The 10,400-nt window shown below is 39.2% G+C and overlaps 1 pseudogene; it reads left to right on the top strand.

The window, feature by feature from the left end:
- The first annotated feature begins 2,483 nt into the window (after window positions 1-2,483).
- On the top strand, window positions 2,484-3,734 carry LOC136227282 (rust resistance kinase Lr10-like; annotated as a pseudogene).
- Window positions 3,735-10,400: the final 6,666 nt, after the last annotated feature.

Below are 10,400 nucleotides of genomic sequence, written 5' to 3'. Positions count from 1 at the left end.
AATGTGCTGGTGGTCTTCCAACTCAGGGTGTCATCGGAGGAGCTGCTTCATTTTCTTCATTGACATCACTGGATTCGTGCCTCGCCGGAGAAGCTACGTTTTCTTCTTCGCTACCATCTTCGGAGTCCTTCACCTCTTCACTTTTTTCACCTTCCCATTCCAGATCAAAACTTCTGTCATCTTCAGAGCTTCTCTCCCAATTCCATTTTTCTTCTTCTTCAAAGATGACATCCCGACTAATTATAATCCTCTTAGAGATAGGATCATATAGCCGGTATGCCTTCGATTCCTCGCTTACCCCCAAAAGAACACAACAACGACTCTTATCCTCAAGCTTTGTTCTGCGAGCATCCGGTACATGAGCATGTGCTATACAGCCAAAGACTCTCAAGTGCCCGACTGAAGGTTTCACCCCGCACCAAGCTTCTTCTGGCGTCATTTCTTTCACTGATGACGTTGGGCATCTATTAAGAACATAAAATGCCCAATTTACTGCCTCTGCCCAGAGTTTTCTTGGAACATTCTTCTCAACCAATAAGCTCCTCACCATATTCATCACGGTTCTATTTTTTTGCTCAGCAACTCCATTCTGTTGCGGTGTATTTGCAGCCGTTAATTGCCTCTTGATCCCATTCGTTTCACAATATTCTTTGAACTCATCTGATGTGAATTCACCCCCACGATCTGTTCTAAGGCATTTAATAGGCAAACCAGTTTCTTTTTCGACAAGAGCTTTAAATAGCTTAAAGTAAGTGAATGCATCTGACTTAAAAGTAAGAAAATACACCCATGCCTTCCTACTATAGTCATCAATGAAGCAGATGAAATACCTCTTGCTGCCCTCCGAAACAGGAGATATTGGGCCACAAATATCAGCGTGAACGAGCTCCAACTTTGCTGATGCTCTCCATGTACTTTTCTTTGGGATTACATTTCGATGCTGCTTCCCTTTCAAGCAATCACTGCACGTAATTTCACCCTCGGAGAAACTTGGCAAGCCTCTCACCATGCCTTTTGTTTGCAAAGTCTTCAACCTTTTGTAATTGAGATGACCGAATCTTCGATGCCATAAATGAGCCACGTCTTGAGTGATTACTTGGAGACACTCTTCATCTCCTTCCCTTTTTACTGATGGAGTGTTCGATAGCAACACAAACATTCGATTGGCTGCCATGGTGGTTTTGAAAATTAACCCCTTTGTGTGGTGATAAATCCGGCACATATTTGACTGCATCAGTACAGCCAAACCCCTTTCTTGCAGCTGCCCAACACTGAGAAGATTATTCTTCAACCCCGGTACATAATACACATCCCGTACAAGGTGATTAACTCCTTTTACAGTCAATCGAACACTTCCCTTTCCAACAAAATTCATGCTTGCATAATTCCCCAATCTTACCACCTTGTTGAACCCCTTTTCTAAATCACAAAAAAGTGATGAATCACCACTCATGTGATTGCTGCATCTAGGGTCAATAAACCACACGTTGTCTCGATCACCTCCAAGTGTATCGATATACGCCATTAGCACCATCTCTTCTGATTCATCCAAATCTACATAATTTGCTTGACACTCGTACTGAAAGTGTCCAAGCTTGTGACACTTATAACACTCAACCGTATCTTTGCTCCAATTTGGGCGACCCCTGCCTCTTCCTTGTCCTCGGCCTCCTCTAAAAATAGCTCTTCCTCTTCCTCTTCCACCATAGCCCTCTTCATGAGTCACCTTCAAAGCATGTTCTTCGCCTCCATCTCCTTTGAACTTTTGCTCATGAACGAGCAGAGAACTTTGCAAGGCATCCACAGAGAGCTGATCTACGTCCTTGGCTTCCTCAATGGAACAAACAATGTAGTTCCATTTATCAGTAAGTGTTCTCAAAATCTTCTCAACGATCTTGACATCACTCACATCTTCCCCATAATTCCTCATGTCATTTGCAACCGTCATTACTCGACCAAAGTAATCATTGATCGATTCACCCTGCTTCATAGCCAGAACCTCAAAGTCCCGGCGTAGACGATTGAGCTGGGCTCTCTTCACTCGAGCATTACCTTGACACTTCATCTTCATGGAATCCCAGAGCTGTTTGGATGTCTCCTTCTGTGTGATCGTCTTCAGAATTGACTTGTCAAGTGACTGAAACAAGTAATTCTTAGCCTTCAAATCCTTCAGCTTCATCTCCTCTAGGTTCTGTCTTTGCGCTGGCGTCATCCCATCCATACTACTAGGCTGGTTGTAGCCTGATTCGACAACAACCCAGTACTCCTTGGATCGAAGGAGATTCTCCATGACCATGCTCCAATGGTCGTAATCACCGTCGAACTTCGGAATGGACGCTGAAACAAAGTTTGCTTCTGAACCCATCCTTCTTCACTCGCTCACGTGTTTCTCTCTCTCTCTCTCTTTTCAAATCGTCACTGCTCTGATAACAGATTGTTAGATGCAATAAGAACTCAAGAGAAAGCAAATAACAGTACTGGGAATGACTTGTTTATTCCTTGTGAAAGTGCAGTAAATAAAGGGAACAAAACAGACGTGCTGTAACAAACTACAGCCCACATTCTAACTGAAAATAAGGAAACAAACTTGACTAAATCAATTAACCAACTATCCTGAAGACTAGGACTCTTATTTGACTGAAGACCCATCACGTTGTAGCTGGTGCTTCCTGCTATTTGAACTCTCCGGGTACACCAAATATCTATCAATGCCACTATTCACAAGGCATATGCATATATATATCTACCCCCTATTGTTACCTTCGTCTTTGCTGCTGTTTGGAACATTGCTTTAGTTATAAATCTAGTTGCAAGATTCATCCTGGCTCCAATAGTTGTAATTGGATTCCTAATCCACAAACACAGGACAACGAAGAAGACAGAACATATATAACAAGGAGATAAATCTAACCAATCAACAACCCTTGATACCTAGAAGGTATTCCTACTTTGATGTTATTGAAATTACAAACAATTTTAAAGAGAACTTAGGCAAAGGTGGTTTTGGAACAGTGTACAAGGGACAACTTGCTGATGGTTCTGTTGTTGCTGTAAAAGTACTTGGTGAGTCCAAGTTCAGCAATGAGGACTTCACCAGTGAAGTCTCTATATTGGGAAAAATTCATCATGTCAATGTAGCAAAATTAGTTGGATTTTGTTCTGAGGAGTCCCATCATGCTCTTGTGTTTGAACATGTGGCTAATGGATCTCTTGATAAGTATATGTTTTCAAGAGGAGTGCACGTCCAGCCATTGAGCTGGGAGAAACTTCTTGGAATTGCTATAGGGACAGCTCGTGGGATCGAGCATCTACATGTGGGATGCGATTTTGTATTCTTCATTTTGATATCAAACCTCATAATGTTTTGCTAGACATTAATTTCATCCCAAAAGTTTCAGACTTTGGTCTTGCAAAATTTTACCCAAAGGAGTATGATTTTGTGTCTGTTAGTAGTAAAAGAGGAACCTTAGGGTACATTGCTCCCGAACTGATTTCAAAGAATCTAAGATCAGTTTCATGCAAATCAGATGTTTATAGTTTTGGAAATGGCTCCAGGAAGAATGGAAATTGATGCCAAGACAAACAATTTGGACAAAGCATATTTTGCATCATGGGTTTATGACCATCTAAATGAGGGAGGAGAATTTGAGGTTGTTGGAATTGCAAAAAAGTTATGCATAAGAGTAGAAAATAATAAAAATGATAAGAGTATACTATTTGAGGTTGTAGAATAATTAATACAAAAATAATAATTAATACAAATATGCAAAAAAGTTGTTGGAATTTGAGGTTGTAATGATAAAAAGCTTATCAAGTAGAAAATAATAAAAATGATGAGAGAGCACCAAGGAAATTTGCAGGTTATTGTTGTTTTTGGAAATTTGAAGGTTGTTCTTGTTTTTGACAAAGTTTATATAGACGTCTTGTAACGCGTACACGTCTGCAAATTTTAGCTGGATTCACGCGTCGAACAGCTAAAGTTTTTTAACGCGTCTCTGATAATTTTAAATTAAGAATAATTAATTATTTTTTTATTTTTTAAACCATTAATAAGCACAAATTTTTATTGCAAGGGAAAATTATCCAATATAATTCAAAGCTCTTCTAAAAGCACTCAAAATTTAAATGTGTTCAATACAACTATGTGGTGTATCATATTAATTCCCTAAACACTAGGACCGTTAATGTTTCTTAAAAAATTATTCAAACTGGCACATAATCCCTCTTTCATCATCATCATTCTACTGCAACTTAACCACCACCGGAACCATATTTCTTGCCGAAGACAATCAGCTGAAGTTTGTCGTAACCAGCAAGCACACCAGCGCCTGCTACAGCACGAAGGATGTTTGCACCAGCTCCCTTGAAGAGGGATTTCATCCTGATTTTGAATCAGGAGTTTAACGCGCTCAATTGGAGCAGCTGCAGTCTTAGAGACGGCTGCTGAAACACCTCCCATAAGGAAATCAATCATAAAGGCACCAGCACCTTTCTCAGCTGGTGCTTGCTCAAATACAGCTGAAGGGGATGATGCAAGTTGTTCTGTAAACCATTACCATATGATTCCTTGCTTGCAAATTAGGTGAAAGCTTAGAGATAAAAGAGGATTGCCCACTTATCTTCTGGAACACTGATGGATGCCTTGATCCATCTGCCATGTTTGCAACTCAAGATGGTGACCTTCGTGAGAAGAGAAACCTAGTACAGTACAGCCTCTACCTCCTGGTTGTCATATAAGAATATAATTATGGCATAAAGGTCATTTAACCCCTTAAACTATAGGGCAAAAATCAATTAGACCCTCATTCTATCTAAATAAGAATCAACAATGAAGTCCCTAAACTATACTAAACTCTCCGATCAAACACAAACTAATAAATCTAACTACACGGTAACTAACTGAACACCAACTCTCTCTCTCTCTCACTTTCAACAAATAAAATTTCTACTCTTCTCCAATGTATATTACAAGACATCACCAAACTCACTTGAACTAAGACTATTTAGGCTCTGTTCTTTTTTATTTAATTTCAGCATAAGTAAGTTCAGTTCAGTTCAGCAGCATTCAGTTCAGTTCAATTCAATTAAGTTAAGTTAAGTTCAGTTCAGTTAATTTAATTTCAATAATTATCATTATTTATTATAATTATAATTATGTATATATAATTTATAATTTAGTATTATTTATATATAATTCATCATTATTTTTTATAATTATAACTACTTATATTCAATAATTTATTATTATTATTATTATTTATAATTTAATATTATTTATATTTATGATTATTTGTTATAATTATAAGTATTTATATATAATTTATAATTTAGTATTATTTATATATATTTTATCATTATTTAAATAATATATTATTATTTATTATAATTTTTTATATAATTCATCATTATTTATTATAATAATTATAATTACTTATATATAATTTATAATTTATTATATATATATTATTTTTATTTTTTATTATAATTATAATTTTTTATATATAATTTATCATTATATATATATATATATATATATATATATATATATATATAATTTATCATTATTTATTGTAATTATAATTATTTATAGAAAATATATATCATTATATATAATTTATTATAATTATAATTATTTGGTACTATTAAGTTAAGTTAAGTTAAGTTCAGTTCAGTTTAGTTCAGTTTAGTTCAGTAGCATTCAGTTCAATTCAGTTAAGTTAAGTTAATTTAATTTCAGTTAAGTTAATTTAATTTAATTTCAGTCAAAAAGAACAGGGCCTTAATCTGTTTCCAACATTGTAATATATGTGTTAATTAGTAAAAGTGGAAAAGATTGATGATGTGTTTGTGCATAGTGTTTAAGCAGCAAATGAGTTAATTTGAAGAGACGGACTCTTTTAGTAAATGTTCTTCCTACCCTAAACGTTCAAATCAAAATTACTGGCCTATATCGTAATGAAAACCAGACAGGGGAAGAGGTTAAAAAATACAAACATTGACAACATTCAGAAGTGTATTTATAAGTTCATGTTCATGAGTCATGACTTCTTGAAATGTTGGAGATATTCTTTACATGATTTAACAATCAACTCCTGCACATGAATACACTTGCAAATTGGTAACTGACAAACTAAAGTTGCAAATTGGTAACTGACAATTTCAATAAGCTAGAAGGGATGATGAACTTAGTTAGCATTGAGAGAGAGCAGAAATTCTCTTCCACTATTTCTTTTTTCTGTACAAAGGATGATGAACTTAGTGTTGAGAGAGGGAGAGAAGAAATTATGTCTGTTGAAAGAGAGTGAGGGGTGTCATTTAGTTAGATCTGTTAGTCTTTGTTAGTTTGTCCTTGATGGGAGAATTTCTCATAGTTGAGGGGATTGATTGCTGATTTATGTAGATTGAGGGGCTAATTGATTTTGGTCCCATAGTTTAAGGGGCCAAATGAGCTTTATGCCATTAATTATAATAATATTTGCTATTTCAAAAAATATTGATTTATATTTCAAAAAATTAATTGGTATTTCAAATGTTTTTTTTTTGTTATAATGGATGGGCTAACCCCGAGAAAACACCAAAAACAGACCGACCCTTAAAGACGGGTCATTCTGGGAAGCCCATACCCACAAAAATCAGAAAAAAGAATGTCTTGGAAGCCTGCATGAAGACCTAAACTCAAACTATGTTTAAGTTTATCACACTCATCAAGACTTAAACTCAATATCAAACTATGTCAAGAATGCGTAGATTTTCCAATCATTAATTATGCTTAAGATATTTATTATATTAATAATATAGTTATAAATCGACATATTTATAGGTCCAGGTATCCGTCCAGTCCGTTCAGGCTCGTATCCTTTGACAGGTTTAGAAATGAAAAATAATCTTAGATCCAGCCTAGCCAGGCCCACTAACCCCATCTCTTTTTTAAATGGATTCTGGATTGATAAAAATAGCACGGACTTGTCAAGACGGACCCGCCTATTAATATTAATTAATAAATTTATATATTTGTATATTAAATATTTACTTTTAAATATAAATGTTATAATGTCTAATTTTTTTAAATTAGAGATCTGTTGTCATGGTGAAGAATTTTTATGAAGATTGAGAGTTTTGAGATCTCTCTCTTCTTTTTTAGATCTTTCTCTCTCTTTTAGATCTATCTTCTCTTTTTCAGATCTGTCTTCTCTCTCTCAGATCTATTGTCATGGTGAAGAATTTTTATGAAGATGGAGAATTTTGAGATCTATCTTCTCTCTCTCAGATCTATTTCTCTCTTTTAGATCTTTTTTCTCTCTTTTAGATCTATCTTCTCTCTCTCAGATCTATTTCTCTCTTTTAGATCTTTTTCTCTCTTTTAGATCTTTTTCTCTCTTTTAGATCTATCTCCTCTCTCTCTCTCTCTCTCTCTCGGCTAGGGTTCATGGTAAAGCGTGTTAGGGATAGATCTAGGGAGAAGGGGGCTGTGGCCGGCAAGGGGGGTCGGATCTGGAGGGGATTTGCGACAAGGAAGGGGGCGGCGGCCTGGTGGTTTGGGGCGAGAAGGGTGAGGCAGGTTTTGTTGGCGGCGAGCGTGCGCCTGGTGTAGATCGGGGCGGGGCGCTTGGCGGGGTGGACGCAGGGGAATCCAGGGGCGTCCATAGGGATCTCGTGGGCATGGATGGTGCGTCGGCAGGGTTCTCGCGGGCGCCGCCCGTGCGGCTGGGGACGGATCTTTGCGATCCACAGGCGGCAGATTCGGCAAGGTTGTCGCGGCTGGGTGCGGATCAATGGGAGATACGGGCGGCTGGGTTTTCTGATGCCGGGGGTAAGGCCCCCCCCAATCTCGGGGGGAGAAGTGGGGCGGGGGGTGCCTGGCGCAGGGCTATGCGCCGATAGTGCCGGGCACTGCCGGCTCCTCGGCCGGGCAGTGGGCTGGGGCTGTCGGTGCAGTGCCTTGCGCGGGATCCTCTCCTCCGGGCTGTGAGGGGCAGGCAGGGGCTACGATGGGGAGGCAGGCTGCCTCGTGTCTGGATGTTTCTAATAATTCAGGAAGGGTGGGTGTTGTAGGAGTAACTCATGGGAAGACGGTCTCCCCCAGACCTAGGGTTCAGATAAGCGAGATTGGTAAAAAATCTTGGAAGGACACGGTCATGGGGGTGGCTGAGGAAGAGCCGGTTTTAGAGGAAGTTTTAATGGTGGGAGATTCTGATGATATGTTCTCGGATTCTGATGAGGAAGATAATGGCCAGGAGGATCCTCTCTGTCCGGTCATTAGACTTTCCGCTGCAGAGAAGCATGAGCTTAGAGAGAAGTGGAAGGTGTCTTTGATTGTTACTTTCCTGGGTAAGCGAATTAGTTTTAACTATTTTTCCCAAAGAATACAAGCGCAGTGGGCAAGGAAAGGTAAAGTCAGTATTACTGACCTGGAAAATGACTACTATGTCATTAAATTTACCAGGGTTGAGGATTATAATTCGGTTATCAAGGGAGGCCCATATATCATTTCCAATCATGTTTTGGCCTTAAGGCCTTGGGTTCCTAATTTTAATCCTCACGACTGTTCGGTTAACAGGATCTTGACTTGGGTAAGATTCCCGGGCCTTCCCATTGAGTACTACAGTGAAAACTTTCTGAGTAAAATAGGAGGTTTGGTTGGTAACGTCCACCATGTGGACAAGACTACAATTGGGGCCATTAGGGGTAAGTTTAGTAGGGTATGTATAGATGTTGATCTGGCTAAACCTTTACTTTCAAAGTTCTGTGTTCAGGATAAAGTGTTCTTTATTGAGTATGAAGGTTTACATAACATCTGTTATGATTGTGGCATGTATGGTCATTCTCAGGAGGGTTGCCCTAAAAGGGAGAGGGTTGTTATAGAGAGGGTTGAGAGTAGTGTGCGGATTACTGGAGGGAACCAGGGGTATGAAGGGAACTTTGGTCCCTGGATGGTGGCAAAGAGGCCCGCTAGACGTAGGAATCAACCTGCAGTGGTTCACAATCGTCCTCCTGATATCAACACAAATTCTAAGTCCCTTTCTCCTAAAGCTACTGTTATTCCAAATGTCAAGGAGAAGCATGTCCTCAAAGCTAGAAAGGAGGCTGGGGTTTCTTCAGTAGCCTTGCCTGGGTCCAGATTTGGGGCCCTGATGATTGAGGAAGTTCAAGAGTCGGACCAAGATGAGAATCATATGGATCAAAGTATTCTAGGATTGGAGTCTGTAGATCCAGTCGAGAAGGTGGTTGAATCTGTGAACCCGCTTTTTGTCTCTAAGGATGAAGCCCAGGGGGGGACCCTGACCCTTGCAGCTAGAAGGATGAAGAAATCAAACGAGGTTAGTATTCCTGTTCCTGGTATTGATCCTGGGATTGGAAAATCTATGGGAGTTAACAAAACTAATATGAAAAAACTTAAAGGAAAACAAAAAAGTGGCCTTAACACTTTGGCGTTTCCAGATAAGAGGGGGCCTGGGGGTACCTCGGTAAGGCTCTCAGGAGCCCCTAGTAAATACCTGGCTTAGGGTAGGGGTGTGGTCAGTTGTCCTCCTTTCTATGGATTTGTTATTTTGGAATGTTAGGGGTGCGGCTAGCAAGGCTACCCGTATCCATATTAATGATCTTATTAAGTAGTTTAATCCATCTTGTTTTGCTCTTTTGGAAACTAAGATTAGTGGTGAGAAAGCAGATGAGGTGGTTAAGAAGTTTAAGAACTGGCACTATGTTAGATCGGAGGCAACTGGCCGGGCTGGGGGGATTTGGCTTTTTTGGAGGCCAGATCGGATTCATTTTGATATTCTTAGCATGGATAAGCAGTTCATTCATTGTAAAGTGAGTATTTCCGGCAATACTCCCTTTTTTATTACCCTTGTGTATGCTGACCCTATCTTGTCTAATCGAAAACGGCTCTGGGAGGTTCTCTATTCTATGAGTGTCAGCATTTCGGAGCCCTGGTTTGTGGCGGGTGACTTTAATGATATCGCCTTTATGAGTGATCAGAGAGGGGGATCCAATCATTATGTTAATCACTGTCTGCATCACAAGAATAGTATGGATTTATGTGGGCTTTCCGATCTGGGGGCTTCTGGTCATAAATTCACTTGGAAGCGTAATAATACTTTTGTTCGATTGGACAAAGTCTACGCTAATGTTTTAGCTCTAACTTCCTTCCCCGAGTGCTCTGTGTTGAACCTCCCGTTCCGTCATTCGGATCATTGTCCTATTTTGTTTAGACTTTTGAGAGGTAAGCATCCTAGGGGTAAGAGACCGTTCCGGTATCAGTTGGCTTGGGAGTCCCATCCTAAGTTCAAAGAGTTCGTTCATGAGAGTTGGAGACCTCATTCGTATGTACTGCAAGCTGCTGAAGGGTTCAGGAATAAGGTGCAGGGGTGGAATAGGAATGTGTTTGGGCATATTATCAG

This window comes from Euphorbia lathyris, chromosome 4 (genome assembly GCF_963576675.1).
Source record: "Euphorbia lathyris chromosome 4, ddEupLath1.1, whole genome shotgun sequence".
NCBI lineage: Eukaryota > Viridiplantae > Streptophyta > Magnoliopsida > Malpighiales > Euphorbiaceae > Euphorbia > Euphorbia lathyris.
Note: the sequence above shows the minus strand (reverse complement) of the source record. Positions and strands in the feature narration are given on the sequence as shown.